The sequence below is a fragment of the Bufo bufo genome, chromosome 2, assembly GCF_905171765.1.
Source record: "Bufo bufo chromosome 2, aBufBuf1.1, whole genome shotgun sequence".
Lineage (NCBI taxonomy): Eukaryota > Metazoa > Chordata > Amphibia > Anura > Bufonidae > Bufo > Bufo bufo.
The window spans coordinates 495937721-495955332 of record NC_053390.1 but is presented as its reverse complement, the minus strand read 5'-3'; positions in this window follow the sequence as shown (position 1 = coordinate 495955332).

Here is a 17612-nt window from a genome sequence, read left to right as displayed (position 1 = left end):
AATTTATCCACCAAGGTCTGGATATAGGCCTCCAATGTTGTTAATTCCTTTTGCAGAAATTCAACATTCAGCAGAATGAAATCAAAAGCAAATTTGTTAGAAATCTGCGTAAATCTTGCACAAAACTCTGTATTATTCGAAAACAAATCTGGTCTGAGGTGCGAACGCATACCTCTCGGTATCCTGTGGAGATGATGATATTCACTCAATGTTTGCAAATGTAATTCAAGATTTATTGAGCATTTTGATTCATTTTTAAACTTCTTTTTAGTGTCCACAATGGAGGGGGTGGATAAAAAGGAAACATCTCTCACCGTGTTCTGAAAAATTCTCTCCTCGTCCTCTCTCGTATAGGAGAACACATCAGGGTTAATAGCATCTGGCGTCGTATCCATATTGGTGGTGCAAAGCTCCTCTGGTCCAGGCAATATATAAGAAAAAAGTTGAAAAGCAGCACACAAATAAAGACTGGTGCAATACCTTGAGACAGACCAAGGACCTGGTCTTGTTAGATATGTGCAAAAAAAGGCCAAGGCAGCACTCAAATATCCGTGTAAAACAGTGGGTGGTTTATTAACCCATGTGGTAACAGCAACGTTTCAGCTTACTCCATGGAGCCTTTGTCAAGCCATAATACATAGTGCATGTATAAATGTCCACTTAGTGCTAGGTCGCCATCTTGGTTGTGGGCGCCTATTACGCCTGCGTAATACGAAGTCTCGGACGCCGACCGGGTCCTGCCGTCTCAATTTGCATGTGAGAACTTTTGAGCAAATGAGCTATTTGCTTTTAATTTACACAATTATGTACACCTAGGATGCGATATAGATTAATGAAGGGTCCTATATGATATGTACTGTAAACATATGAATTTATGTATATAACATTGGCACATAGCACTTTATGATCTATTGTTTGTTTTCACTGATTATAAAATCATGTACGCTTTTTGCATACTGTTTTTAACACTGTTTTTATGGATATTGATGTATAATTATGTAATCACTTTACTAATCATGTATGCTATATAAGCACTTGACTTTGAATTCTGAAAAATTCTCTCCTCGTCCTCTCTCGTATAGGAGAACACATCAGGGTTAATAGCATCTGGCGTCGTATCCATATATATATATTTATAAAAGAGGAAAATCTGAAATAGATCATATTTGGATTTAATCAGACATTTGATTCAAAATAAGCTTTCTGTAATAATTGGCAAAACCCAAAAACCGCATCAGCGCCTTCTGATTCTCAGGAAGCTCCCAATCAAGCACAGCGCGGACCTTCTCAGGGTCCATGCGAAAACCAGAAGCGAAGAGAAGAAAACCAAGAAATTGAATCTCCGGAACCGCAAACACACATTTTTCCAGTTTAGCGTACAATTTATTCTCCCGCAGAATGAGCAAGACCTGACGTATGTGGTCCCTATGAGTTTTGAAATCAGGAGAAAAAATCAAAATGTCATCTAGATACACCAGTACAAATTTCCCCATTAAATAATAAAAAATGCTGTTCACAAAATGTTGGAAGACGGCCGGAGCATTCATCAAACCAAAGGGCATAACCAAATTCTCGAAATGACCCTCAGGGGTATTGAAGGCCGTCTTCCATTCGTCCCCTTCCCTGACTAGGTTGTATGCCCCTCTTAAATCCAACTTAGAAAAAACTTTAGCCCCAACAATCTGGTTAAACAGGTCCGGGATCAGAGGAAGCAGATATGGGTCACGAATTGTGATACGGTTCAGCTCCCTGAAATCCAGACAAGGTCTTAAAGAACCATCTTTTTTCTTAACAAAAAAAAAAAACAGCGGCAACAGGTGACTTCGATGGTCGGATGTGTCCCTTTCTCAGGCTCTCAGAGATATAAGTACGCATAGCGACTCTTTCAGGTTGGGAGAGATTGTATAGTCGTGATTTTGGCAGCTTGGCGCCTGGGATGAGATTAATAGGGCAATCGTACTCCCGGTGAGGGGGCAGCTCCTGGACACCACTCTCGGAAAACACATCTGAAAATTCAGAGATAAAAGATGGTACTAGAGGAGTAGGTAATCCGCTTAGGACGAAACATGACATATCCTCAACATGAGCATCACCCACAGTCAAACGGATATTGTGAACTATGCCCTTTGATTTTTGAGAAAGTGGAGCGGAATCAATAGCAAAAACAGGTATATCCTTTTCCAAAGTGCATGCCTGGAAACCACATGTTATAGCAAATTAATTATCAATGAGATTGACAGCTGCTCCACTATCTACAAAAATCTCACAAACAATGTTCTTGCTATCTAGCGCCACCCTGGCAGGTAGGAGAAAACGGGAACTACAAGCAAACGGCAAACCTTCAATTTCCGCATCAACCTTGCCAATAGTAGCAAATGGAAAGTTTTTAGAGGGTTTTTTCTTTTTGTTTCTTTATTACCCTCAGAAAACTCTCTGAATCTCCTAGAGGGGGAAACATTAGCCAAATGATTTATACCCCCACAACAGAAACAAGCCCTCCTCTGAGAGCTGAATCCTCTACTATCAGAGGCAAGCAAACCCAGCTGCATGGCCTCCTGCTCAGAGGGGATTGAGAGAGACTGAGGCCCCTGCGCACTGAATGAGACCGCCCCACTGTCCTTGGACTGAATATGACAGGAAGGAGTGGTCTCTCCTCTTTCTCTAAGACACCTGTCAATACAAACAGCTAGAGACATGGCAGACTCCAACGAGGCAGGTCTCTCATGAAAAGCAAATGCATCTTTCAATCCCTCCGAAAGACCATGGCAAAATTGACTTCGGAGTGCAGCATAATTCCAACCAGTATCAGCTGCCTATCTCCGAAATTCAGAACAATATATCTCTGCGGACTGTTTACCCTGGCATAAAAGACACAGTTTAGATTCAGCCAGATCAATACGATCCGGGTCATCATATATCTGCCCCAGGGCTACAAAAAATTCATCCACCGATCGGAGGGGCCGTGCCCCCACCGGCAGCGAAAAGACCCAAGACTGAGCGTTATCCATGAGCAGCGAGATGATGATCCCCACCCTCTGCACCTCATCACCAGAGGAATGGGGAAGTAGGCGAAAATGGAGTTTGCAAGCCTCTCTAAAGCAAACAAAATTCTCACTACCCCCGGAGAACTTATCCGGAAGCGAGATCTTAGGCTCGGAACAAAGTCCATGAACGCCAGCAGAACCGGTTACCTGAAACTGAGACACAGTTTTACGGAGATCTGCTACCTCCAGTGAAAGACCTTGCATGCGGTCAATGAAGGCTGAAACCGGATCCATGCTTAAGACGGTAATGGCGGTTTATAATGTCACGGATGAAGTTGCAAATAGCTGGAAGTTATGGATAAACATCCGACTGGCTTGATCCCAAACTAAGAGCTCACCCTGACTGCCAAGCACATACAAGGGTCTCAGAGGTAGACGATTGCATGCCCTCATATCTAGACTGTGTGACACCTGAAAACCCTATAATAGTGAGGGGACACGACCACCGGCTCCCTGCACTTAATACGGAGGGAGTCAGGGTCACCTAGAATCAAGCCAGCAAGGAAACTGTTGAGGAACGGTTGAGACGTATGCATATATATCCATGCATGCCTGCAAACACGTGCGGGCATGTATGGTATATATGTGCATACATTAACCACAGCATCATGGGACGATGTGCGCAAATGTGCCCAGCATCTGCGCACGTCTGCCCATGGTGGCCCCTGTGGGAAATATGTGCCCCCTTATAATGTAGGGGCTTGTGCCCCCTTATAATGTAGGGGCTTGTGCCCCCTTATAATGTAGGGGCTTGTGATGTAGGGGCACGTGCCCCCTTATCATGTGTGCCCCCTTTAGATATTTCTATGTCCCTTATATTGGTGTATACATGTGTATGGATGTGCCCCATGCATCCATACACATATATATATATATATATATATATTATACAATATTCCCCCTCCTACACCTGAAACCAGGTGCATCGGTGTGAATGTGCCCCAAGCATTCGCACCGATGCAATCTGGCTAATTGCATCAGAATGACCGGACAAGGGTCCGGTCATCCTGATGGATACAAAGAGCTCAGATTCAACAGAATCTGAGCCCTTTGATATAATTGTCGCCAGCGCCGCTGGAGACAATTATACATGATAGAAGAAGGGGAGAAGCCTCCCCTCCTCCTATTATGCGCATTCCGGCAGTGAAATTAACATCTCGCTGGCCGGAATGCAGAGTGCCACAGGCGGGAGATCAAAGGCTTCTCCCGCCTGGTGTGCAGCGCGTCCCCGATGTGCGGGCCGCCGCAGTGACGTCATATCACTGCGCCGGCCCACGTGGATGATGGGCGCACGCGCGCGCCCCCTGGTGGACGGCGCGGGAGTGCGGGATCACCCTAGAAAAACGAGCAGAACCATAAGTATCACCCCCTTATATCTACCCCAACCCCACCAACGATATCCCTGTTCCCCTAACCCTTACACCCCTGAGCCCAAACCCCTATCCCACCAATGATCCTACACCACCTCCCCTTATTATGATTTAACCCCTGGGTTACCCCTACCCCTGCATCCCCTGGTTCCCTACCATGTCCATATACACCCCAGGTAACCCTAGCCCTATTATACACCCCTGGAACCCTATATATCCCCTGATCCCCTACTGATATCTCTCCCCTGGAACCCTATACCCCCCTACTGACCCCTGGAACCCTAAACACCCCTGGTTAACCCTGATTAACCCCTGGTGGTTACCCTGGTTCCCTGCCTTGGTTGTCTGTTCTCTGTAGAGCATGCCTCTGCTCTGCAAACAATCCTTTTACCCTGTGTTCCTTGGCCTGCAGGCATTAACCCCTGCAGTGCCACAATTGTGTAATTAACCCTCTTGTAACCCCATAGGGACAGTGAGTAGACAGACGGGTGGGTTATTGTTATATACTTGTATGTGTGAACTGTATAGATAGTTTATGGGTGGAACTTGGGAACGTGTAGTGTAGTTTAGGATTGTATATTTAGCGCTGTATTGTTAGTGTATTGCGTGCGTAGTGTATTGTAAGTAATAAATACTGTGTTACTTGTAACTATCTGTGTAACGTGTAGTTATTGGCGATAGTTAGTTCAGTAAGGTGCATGCAGTTAGCGTAACGATCAGTGTAAAGCATAGCGAAAGTATTGTTATTATTATATAAAGGTATAAATGGGCGGAGTCATCAATAGACGGTTCCTCCTATTTATGAATATTAATTATTGATATTTGCATAAATATTGGTGATTAATATTCCCCCTTTACAGAAACACAATACATGAAAGGACTTATCTGAACAAGCAGCAACAGAAGTCTCCAGCAGTGAACACTTCAAACCAGGAAGTAGTATGAACCGCAAAGTGAGGCAGTATGGGAGGGAATATAAAGGAAAGAGGATTAGTCTAAATAGGTGACACCTGGGAGAAGGAAATGAGATGACAAAGTGAAACCAAAACAAAGAAAATCATGCAAGAGGTAGAAAAGGACGTCTGTCAGACCTTCTCACAGAAGTGGCGGTGACACCGAGCAAGGACAGCAGTACAGAGCTATAGGGATCCTCAGCACTGCAACAGGCTGGAAGAGGCAGTGGGGTGGCAAAGGGGAGAAGTCAGGCCACACCAAACAGTCCCGCAACTGTTCCCGGAGCACCCCCTTGGGGCCATCTCCCTTGCTAAGAGGTAGGTGTTCCGCAGTCTGGTGCTTTTTTGAGGAAAGTTCGGACGATGTGCTGTCCCCGACTTATACCAGCATGTGTCCTGTAACATCCCCCTTGCCCTGACCAACGCAGTTATTGGGAAGGTCCACTTAACGACTGACACATGGACAAGTGCTTGTGGCTAGGGACGCTATATTTCCCTGACGGCACACTGGGTGAACGTTTTGGAGGCCGGGAGTGAGTCGTACCCTGGGATGGCACAGGTGCTACCGACACCAAGGATTGTGGGCCCTACTTCCATCAGGATTTCCGCCACCACCTACACTAGTGGCTGCAACCCCCCCCTTCTCCTCCGCCACCTCCTCCTCCACTTCCACCTCTGAATTATCATCTTGCAGCACCAGTCAGCCATCAGTCAGTAGCTGGAAGCAGTGTAGCACTGCAGTGGGGAAGCGGCAACAGGCCGTGCTGAAACTAATTTGCTTAGGTGACAAACAGCACACCGCCGCAGAGCTGTGGCAGGGTATAAGGGACCAGATTGAACTGTGGCTCCCGCCACTCAACCTAAAACCAGGCATGGTTGTGTCTGATAACGGCCTTAACTTGGTGGCCGCTTTGGAGCTCGGCAAGCTCACACACATACCATGCCTAGTCCACGTGTTCAACTTAGTGGTTCAGCGGTTTCTCAAAACCTATCCCAATTTGCCTGAGCTACTGGTGAAGGTGCGCCATGTGTGTGCCCATTTCTGAAAGTCATCTACAGCTGCCGCCAGTCTGGCAACGCTGCAGCAGCGCTTGCAATTGCCAGCTCACCGACTTTTGTGTGGCGTGAGCACGCGCTGGAACTCCACGTTCCACATGTTGGCCAGGATTTGTGAGCAGCAGAGGGCAGTAGTGGAATACCAGCTGCAACATGGTCGTCGCTTTTCTAGTCAGCTTCCACTCTTCACAAGCGACGAGTGGGCATAGATGTCTGACCTCTGTGAGGTTTTACGCAACTTTGAGGAATCAACACAGATGGTGAGCGCCGATGCTGCTATTATCAGCGTAGCCATCCCACTTCTGTGTCTACTGAAACGCTCGCAGCTCACAATGATGGCGGACGCTTTGCATGTGTAAGAGGTGGAAATAGGGGTAGACAATACACAGGGTGATAGCCAGACCACTCTCAGTTCGTCTTCTCATTGCGAATTGGATGATGATGATGAGGAGGAGCAGGAGACGGTTGCCTCTGCTACAGAGGGTAGTACCCATAACAAATTTATTCCATCTGTTCAGCGTGGATGGGCCGAAGAGAAGGAAGAGGATGAGATTAAGAGTCACCCTCCTGATGAGGACAGGGAAGGTTTGTCTGTAGGGACTCTGACACATGGCTGACTTTATGTTATGCTGTCTTTCCCTTGACCCTCGCGTTATACGCATTTTGGCCAACATCGATTACTGGTTGTTCACCCTTATCGACCCCCGCTACAAAGAGAACTTCTCATCTCTCATTCCTGTGGTGGAGAGGACGAGCAATACCAGAAGGTCCTTGCTCTAAAAATTTCCAGCTGACAACGCTGGCAGCAGAGTACGTAGTTCCTTGGGCAACCGAGGAGGGGAGACGAGGGGAACACACAGCAGTTCCAACAGAGGCAGGGCAACACTCTCCAAGGCCTGGGACAGTTTCATGACACCCCGCCAGCACCCTCACCCTGATGCGCAGCCTAGTGCCACAAGGAGGGAAATGTTTTTGAAGATTGTGAAGGAGAGGAGTACGTAGCAGACCGTGTCAGCGTCCTCAGTGATCCCTCTGTGCCTTACAAGCTGGACATGTGGCACGAACTGGCGCTTTACACCTTGTAGGTGCTGGCCTGCCCTTCCGCCCATGTATTGTCAGAGCGGGTATTTAGTACTGCTGGGGGCATAATAACTGATAAGCGCATCCGCCTGTCAACTGAAAATGCTGACAGGTTGATTCTTATCAAAATGAACAAGGCCTGGATTGCCCCAGACTTATCTACTCTACCAGAGGGAAGTGGTTGAATATAATGGCACTTTAAATGTGGCTTTTATGGTGTATTAAATACACTGTATTCCCATGCACCCCTTCCACCACAATACAGGTTATATGGTTGAATCTTCCTTTTCTCATTTTCCTCCTCCATCATATCAACATGCTTATTACATTGCCCTCGCTCCTAATATTTTAGAGGGCCAGCTCAGCAGCAGACCCTCACCCCTAATGATTTAGATGGTCACCAGCAGGACCTCAGCCATAATGTTTTAGATGGTCAGATCAGCAGCAGGCCCTCGCCCCTAATGTTTTATAGGGTCAGCTCAGCAGCAGACCCTCACCCCTAATGTTTTAGATGGTCAGATCAGCAGCAGGCCCTCGCCCCTAATGTTTTAGAGGGTCACCAGCAGACCTTCCCCTAATGTTTTTGAGGGTCACCAGCAGGCCATTTCTCATAATTTTTCCAGGGTGTGTATGATGCCCTCCTTTATGTGTAATAAATGGTGTATTGGAGTGCCGGTTCCTTATAATTTTTGGCAGCCCTTTCGGCTTTATGAGTGTAGGAGTCCCACTACCTGAACAATTGTACCACAATGTGAATGAGGTCCTCCTTTATGTGATATACAGGTTGTATCGGAGTACCTCTTTCTTGTAATTTTTTGCAGCACTTTATATACAAGTAAATATACAGGAAAGAATGTTTCCTAACAATTTTTCCTCTAAAATCCATTTTATCTTTGGTTTGGTGCCTATTATTGTCAGTTTGTAAAAGTGCCGTACTACCCGGACAACATTGTTCCCAGCAGCGACCTGGGAGTCCAAGATGCATCCAGACATCCTCCCCATGCTGTTCCCGAACCATTTCAGTAGTGTTTCCATAAATTTCTGACCTTTTCCTGTGAACCAGACACCCTCCCCTCTTCAGAGCAGGGGGTGCCTGGTTTAATGCTCTGGTTCACCCATTAACTTCCATTGTACTCTTTGGCACTTTGGTGCTCGATCAACACTACTGGCCACTAAAGCCTAATAATAGGCGCAATCAATTGAGACCCTCACAAATCAGTATAAAGGTAAAGCTTAATCATTCCCTTCTTCACAGTATGGGCAGTAAATAATGAGAACAGATATACAGTGTAATTGCTGTTCATAGAGTAAGACTGGTCCATCAGAATTCCAGAGGATTCTATGGTCATCCCAGGCTCTGATGCATTTAATAGCTACGAAGGTCTAACAGAAGACAACCCTAATTGTTGCTTACATTGTAACCAATCACTTGTCACTGTACTCTGTTTCTTTTGGGTAAGCTCAATAAAGTATTAAACCATTATGATATTTGCTATGCGTCAATGATACCAACAAAGTTTATGATTAGAAATGGAAATGTTCAGGGGTTGGCACTGAAAATCATGTCTAGGGCAGCCTAATCTGACTCTGGGTATACACCACCAATGAATAGTTACATATATGTAGCTATCATGCAACAAATATTTATCTCCTATTCACAGGATAGGCAATAAATGTCAGATCACTGGGAGCCCAACCACTCCATTCCAAGAAAGGACTTCATGATCATCTGTTTTCGGGATAACAAGGGCTCCCAGCGGTCCTGTGGATAGGTGATATATACAGTATTTTTCTTGGCATAACCCTTTTAACCCCTTAGGGACTGGGCTCATTTGCACCTTAAGGACCAGGCCATTTTTTGCAAATCTGACCAGTGTCACTTTATGTGGTGATAACTTTAAAACGCTTTGACTTATCCAGGCCATTCTGAGAATTTTTTTTCGGCACATATTGTACTTCATGACACTGGTAAAATGGAGTCCAAAAAATTCATTTTTATTTATAAAAAAAATACCAAATTTGCATCTTGAAATTTCTCAAAACTTTTTAAGGACCACTTCAGGTCTGAAGTCACTTTGTGAGGCTTACATAATAGAAACCACCCAAAAATGACCCCATTCTAGAAACTACACCCCTCAAGGTATTCAAAACTGATTTTAAAAATGTTGTTAACCCTTTAGGTGTTCCACAAGAATTAATGGAAAATAGAGATACAATTTCAAAATTTCACTTTTTTGGCAGATTTTCCATTTTAATAATTTTTTTCCAGTTACAAAACAAGGGTTAACAGCCTAAAAAACCTCAATATTTATGGCCCTGATTCTGTAGTTTACAGAAACACCCTATATGTTGTTGTAAACTGCTGTAGGAGCACACGGCAGGGCAGAGAACGAAAGGAACGCCATACGGTTTTTGGAAGGCAGATTTTGCTGGACTGTTTTTTTCACACCATGTCCCATTTGAAGCCTCCCTGATGCACCCCTAGAGTAGAAACTTCAAAAAAGTGACCCCATTTTAGAAACTACACCCCTCAATGTATTCAACATTTATTTTACAAACTTTGTTAACCCTTCAGGTGTTCCATAAGAATTAATGGAAAATAGAGGTACAATTTAAAAATTTCACTTTTTTGGCAGATTTTCCATTTTAATAATTTTCTTCCAGTTACAAAACAAGGGTTAACAGCCTAAAAAACCTCAATATTTATGGCCCTGATTCTGTAGTTTACAGAAACACCCTATATGTGGTTGTAAACTGCTGTACGGGCACACGGCAGGGCAGAGAACGAAAGGATCGCCATACGTTTTTTGGAAGGCAGATTTTGCTGGACTGGTTTTTTTACACCATGTCCCATTTGAAGCCCCCCCTGATGCACCCCTAGAGTAGAAACTCCAAAAAAGTGACCCCATTTTAGAAACTACGGGATAGGGTGGCAGTTTTGTTGGTACTAGTTTAGTTAACAAGGCAAGTTAACAAGAAATAGCTGTTTTGGCACCGTTTTTATTTTTTGTAATTTGCTCTTGCTCTTTCTGAGGCTTGCTCTACTAAGTGGGCTTCTTATTAAGTGGAGTTAAAGAAAAGGGCTTCTGGTGCCGAATGTGATTTTGCGGGAGTGATTGCAGGTGGCTGAGTGTGGTTTGAAGCAGAGATCCTTGAAAGTTAAATTTTAGTATTTTAGTACTGCCATTTAAAACTTTTTTTTTCTCTGCTGTGTGTTGCCATTTAAACCCATTTTTTTTTTCTCTGCTTGATTAAGGGGAGTGGCCTGGGCAACCAGGTGCTATAAATTGAACCACTAAACTCTCCAGAGCTTGCTTTTTCTGAGGCTTGCTCTACTAAGTGGGCTTCTTATTAAGTGGAGTTAAAGAAAAGGAGTTGGAAACTAAGGTTGGATAGAATTTCCTTGTGTGTTGTTGGCTTAATCCTAGGTAGTCCTTCAACTACAGCAGACAGGGTCAAATTCTAAATCATATTTACTGTTTTACTTTTTTACTGTTGTAATCCCCATTTAGTATGTGTTGCACAATTGACAACGCAGTCCAGTGCACATCTTGCAGCCGTTCGAGGGTGTATATCTTTGTTCAAGATGTGAGCAAATTACCCGTTTGGAATCGCAAATTGAGTCTCTAAACGGGCAAGTTGCAACACTGAGAGGCATTGACAATTTTCAAAAGAGTTTGCTTCTCACCGAGCAAGCACTCTTTGGGGTAGATGAGGGGGAGGGTGACAGAGAGGAGGCTGAGGAAAGTGAGGTAGCTAGCTGGGTAACAGTTAGAAAGTGGGGTAGAGGGAAGAGTGCCAGGGAGGCTAGCCCTGATCTGACACACCCCAACAAGTTTGCACGTTTGGCAGATGAGGGGGATGTCAGTCCAGGGACGGCACTGCTGCAGCCGAACACTTCCTCTGCCAGTCAGGGGAATGTCAGCTCCAGTAAGCAGGGAACCAGGAGAGCAGGGCAGGCCAGACATGTGCTGGTAGTGGGAGACTCCATTATTAGCGGAACAGATAGGGAAATCTGTCACAAAGTCCGTGATCGTCGAACAGTGTGCTGTCTTCCTGGCGCTAGAGTTCAACACATCGCGGATCGGGTTGTCAGATTACTGGGAGGGGCTGGAGAAGATCCAGCGGTCATGGTACATATCGGAACCAATGACAAAGTTAGAGGTAGGTGGAGAGTCCTTAAACATGATTTCGGGGATTTAGGTCAAAAGCTTAGGGCAAGGACCTCAAAAGGTAGTATTTTCTGAAATACTGCCTGTACCACGAGCCACACAAGAAAGGCAGCGGGAGATTAGGGAGATTAACAAGTGGCTCAAGAACTGGTGTAGGAAGGAGGGGTTTGGGTTCCTGGAGAACTGGGCCGACTTCTCTGTCTGCTACAGGCTCTATCGTAGGGACGGGCTGCACCTCAATGGGGAGGGGGCAGCTGTGCTGGGGAGAAAGATGGCTAGAAGGTTGGAGGAGTGTTTAAACTAGGGACTGGGGGGGAGGGAAATTACATTATAGGAGGGGAAGATAGTGCAGATAGAGACCGGGGGCAAGGGAGTGGGACTGGGGGAGGAATGGAAGGAGGGACTAGAACAGTTCAGAAGGAAAGGTGTAGGGTAAAAAATATACATAAACCTCTCAAATGTATGTATACTAATGCCAGAAGCCTGACTAATAAAACTGGGGAACTGGAATTAGTGATGTGTGAGGAGAACTATGACATAGTGGGAATAACTGAGACATGGCTGGATGATAGCAATGACTGGCCAGTTAATGTACAAGGTTACAGTCTGTTTAGAAAGGATCATCAAAACCGGAGAGGGGGAGGGGTTTGCCTTTATGTAAAGTCTTGTCTAAAGCCCACACTCCGTGAAGATATAAGTGAGGGACATGAACATGTGGAGTCACTGTGGGTAGAAATACATGGAGCTAAAAACAATAATAAATTACTAATAGGAGTTTACTATAAACCACCTAGTATACCAGAGTCCACAGAAAATCTACTACTAAACGAGATAGACGAGGTGGTAAATCATAATGAGGTGGTTATTATGGGGGACTTCAACTACCCAGATATAGACGGGGAAACTGAAACTTGTATATCTCATAAAGGAAACAGATTATTGGAAATAACCAAAGACAATTACCTCTCCCAACTGGTTCAGGACCCGACTAGAGGGACGGCCATACTGGACTTAGTATTAACCAATAGGCCTGACAGAACAACAGACATGCAGGTTGGGGGACACCTGGAAAATAGTGACCATAAAGTAATAACCTTCCATTTATCATTCAAAAGAGCGTTTCTACAGGGAGGAACAAAAATACCAAACTTCAAAAAAGCTAAATTTAGCCAACTAAGAGAGGCCATAGGCTTAACTAACTGGGACAAAGTCCTCAAAAATAAAAATACAGCCACAAAATGGGATATCTTTTAAAGCATCCTAAAATCTCATTGTGAGAGGTACATACCGTATGGAAATAAAAGGTTAAGGAACAAAAAGAAACCAATGTGGATAAATAGAACTGTAAAGAAAGCAATAAATGACAAAAAGAAAGCATATAAATCACTAAAACAGGAGGGTAGCACGGAAGCACTGAAAAACTATAAGGAAAAAAATAGAACATGTAAAAAACAAATAAAAGCGGCCAAACTAGAGACCGAGAGATTAATTGCCAAAGAGAGTAAAACTAACCCTAAAATGTTCTTCAATTATATAAATGTTAAAAAGTATAAATCTGAAGGTGTCGGCCCTTTAAAGAGTAATGAGGGGGGAGTTGCAGAGAGCGACGAGGAGAAAGCAAAGCTGTTAAATATTTTTTTCTCCAATGTATTCACTGAGGAAAATAAACTGTCAGTTGACATGCAGAATGTAAAAATAAATTTCCCATTAAAAGTGTCCTGTCAGACCCAGGAAGAAGTACATCAGCGACTTAAAAAAATTAAAATAGACAAATCGCCAGGACCGGATGGCATACACCCCCGTGTCCTAAGGAAATTAAGTAATGTCATAGCCAGACCCTTATTTCTGATATTTGCGGACTCTATACTGACAGGGAATGTCCCACAGGATTGGCGTATGGCAAATTTGGTGCCAATATTCAAAAAGGGTCCAAAAACAGAGCCTGGAAACTATAGGCCAGTAAGTTTAACAACTGTTGTGGGTAAACTGTTTGAAGGTTTTCTGAGAGATGCTATCTTAGAGCATCTCAACGGAAATAAGCAAATAACGCCATATCAGCATGGCTTTGTGAGGGATCGGTCATGCCAAACTAATTTAATCAGTTTCTATGCGGAGGTAAGTTCTAGACTTGACAGCGGCGAATCAATGGATGTCGTATATCTGGACTTCTCCAAAGCATTTGACACTGCACCACATAAAAGGTTAGTATATAAAATGAGAATGCTCGGACTGGGAGAAAACGTCTGTATGTGGGTAAGTAACTGGCTCAATGATAGAAAACAGAGGGTGGTTATTAACAGTACACACTCAGATTGGGTCACTGTCACTAGTGGGGAACCTCAGGGGTCAGTATTGGGCCCTATTCTCTTCAATATATTTATTAATGATCTTGTAGAAGGCGTGCATAGTAAAGTATCAATTTTCACAGATGACACTAAACTGTGTAAAGTAATTAACAATGAAGAGGACAGTATACTACTACAGAGGGATCTGGATAGATTGGAGGCTTGGGCAGATAAGTGGCAGATGAGGTTTAACACTGACAAATGTAAAGTTATGCACATGGGAAGGAATAATGCAAGTCACCCGTACATACTAAATGGTAAAACACTCGGTAACACTGACATGGAAAAGGATCTAGGAATTTTAATAAACAGCAAACTAAGCTGCAAAAACCAGTGTCAGGCAGCTGCTGCAAAGGCCAATAAGATAATGGGTTGCATCAGAAGGGGCATAGATGCCGGTGATAAGAACATAGTCCTACCACTTTACAAATCGCTAGTCAGACCACACATGGAGTACTGTGTACAGTTCTGGGCTCCTGTAAACAAGGCAGACATAGCAAAGGTGGAGAGGGTCCAGAGGAGGGCAACTAAAGTAATAGCTGGAATGGGGCAACTACAGTACCCTGAAAGATTATCAAAATTAGGGTTATTCACTTTAGAAAAAAGACGACTGAGGGGAGATCTAATTAATATGTATAAATATATCAGGGGTCAGTACAGAGATCTATCCCATCATCTATTTATCCCCAGGACTGTGACGAGGGGACATCCTCTGCGTCTGGAGGAAAGAAGGTTGTTACACAAACATAGAAAAGGATTCTTTATGGTAAGAGCAGTGAGACTATGGAACTCTCTGCCTGAGGAGGTGGTGATGGTGAGTACAATAAAGGAATTCAAGAGGGGCCTGGATGTATTTCTGGAGCGTAATAATATTACAGGCTATAGCTACTAGAGAGGGGTCGTTGTCTGATTGCCTGATTGGAGTCGGGAAGGAATTTTTTATTCCTCTAAAGTGGGGAAAATTGGCTTCTACCTCACAGTTTTTTTTTGCCTTCCTCTGGATCAAATTGTAGGATAACAGGCCGAACTGGATGGACAAATGTTTTTTTCGGCCTTATGTACTATGTTACTATGTTACAACATTCATCTGACAGGTTAGATCATGTGGTATTTTTATAGACCAGGTTGTCACGGACGCGGCGATACCTAATATGTATACAATTTTTTTTTATTTATGTAAGTTTTACACAATGATTTCATTTTTGAAACAAAAAAAATCATGTTTTAGTGTCTCCATAGTCCGAGAGCCATAGTTTTTTCAGTTTTTGGGCAATTATATTAGGTAGGGTATGATTTTTGCGGGATGAGATGACGGTTTGATTGGCACTATTTTGGGGTGTGTATGACTTTTCGATCGCTTGCTATTACACTTTTTGTGATGTAAGGTGACAAAAATGGCTTTTTTTACCTTTTTTTTTTACGGTGTTCACCTGAGGGGTTAGGTCATGTGATATTTTTATAGAGCATGTTATTACGGACACGGCAATACCTAATATGCATACTTTTGTTTTATTTATGTAAGTTTTAAACAATAACAGCTTTTTAAAAACAAAAAAAAAGATGTTTTAGTGTCTCCATATTCTGAGCCATATTCTTTTTTTTTGGGGGCGATTGTCTTAGGTGGGGGTACTATTTTGGTGGGCATACAACTTTTTTGATCGCTTGCTGTTGTACTTTTTGTGATGTAAGGTGACAAAAAATGGTTTATTTAGCACAGTTTTTATTTTTTTATTTTTACGGTGTTCATCTGAGGGGTTAGGTCATGTGATATATTTATAGAGCCGGTCGATATTCACGAGGCGATACCTAATATATCTACTTTTTTCCCTAATTTTTACCAATTTTTTTTTAACTTTATTTGGAGAAAATGACGTTTTTGTTTATTTTTACTTTATTTTTTTGGGGGGAAAACTTAATTTTTTCAACTTTTTTTTTCACTGTACTTTTTGTCCCACTGTGGGACTTCAATGTTTGGGGGTCTAATCCTTTACAATGCATTCCAATACATCTGTATTGGAATGCATTGGCTGTATGAGTAATACAGTCTGCATTACTCATACAGCTTCCAGCCTGTGAGATACACGGGGCTGGATCTCACAGGCTCTTCACCAGAAGGCAGCGCGATGCCTCAGGAAGGCATAGCGCTGCCTTCCATGCCATCGGATCCCCCCTACAGCCCCACGGGGACCCGATGGCACCGCCGCCCGCAACCGCCGCAGCATGTAAAAGACACAAACCGCAGGTCTGAATTGACCTGCGGTTTGCGGTGATCACCGGTCACGGGACCCCCCCGCGCATTTAGCCAAGGTGCCTGCTTAATGATTTGAGCAGGCACCGGGTTCCGATCACCGCCTGCCGTGATCGCAAATACATAGGACGTACCGTTACGCCCTGTGTCCTTAAGTACGGGGACATCAGGGAGTACCGGTACGCCCTATGTCCTAAACAGGTTAAATAAATGTTAATCTTTGGAAAATCATTTTAATTATATTAATATACCTCTTTATGTACATAACTTAGAAAACAATTTGGAATATACTTTTTTTTTCTTCTTGATAGGCCAATCATTGCGTTTAAAAATTCAGCTATCTACAGTATGGAGAATTCTGATGAAATATTATTAGTTTAATTCAAAGTACAGTGTTTTTATAGAGGACAGATTGAGATATAAAACCAGAAAAGCTGCAAAATAGACCAGTGACTGTAATGACATTATATACCTATATTGCTCAATAGGGACTACATCATATATTTTAATTATGCTTTCATACAGATAATGTAAACCTGTTTACTATGTGTAATAATATTCTAAATAATTAATAGTATGGGATACATAATTCTGCATACTTCAAAGAAAAAGACTTCCAGCACGTAGTAGATTCGAAAATTGCATCCTTTTTTTTTTCAAAAACGACATCGTGACTAAAGTAAAATGGACAAACCTCCCGACACCTCCCGTCAGATCGACATGTTTCGAAACGGTCGGTTCTTACTCATGATCTGATGACTGCCTGGATTCGAGCACCCTTGTAAAAATCCACCAATCAGAAAAGCGGAGATGGGGGACGGAAGGAAAGAGGGGGGAGGGAAGGAAAGAGGGGGGAGGGGAAGAAATATTATAGCTCCGCTAATACACTGTGATAGAATATAGCAAGTACTCACTGTTTGTATAAATAATGAAGTGTTCGGGTCGTAGCGCTTAGCGTGGCGTCCCACGTGTTATCAGCGCAGATGATTATACCCCCAATCTACTTTCTCGTGAGTTATAAGCTTGCAATGAATGAACTTGCACAAAAGAGAAAAAAACTGTCCGTTTGATAAGCTAGGGTCAGTATAGATTCGGCCCTACTTGAGATTCGCCATTGCTTTGTATCCTTTTTGCACGGCTGGACTTTCGTTTCTTTACAGATTGGTTGCAAATTCAATGGAGATAAGCAAATGATGTTGCGGTTTCCTTCTTTCTGTTGAGACTTGTCTACACCATACGCGTTTTGGAGTTAACACGACTCCTTCCACTGGAGTCGTGTTAACTCCGAAACGCGTATGGTGTAGACAAGTCTCAACAGAAAGAAGGAAACCGCAAAATCATTTG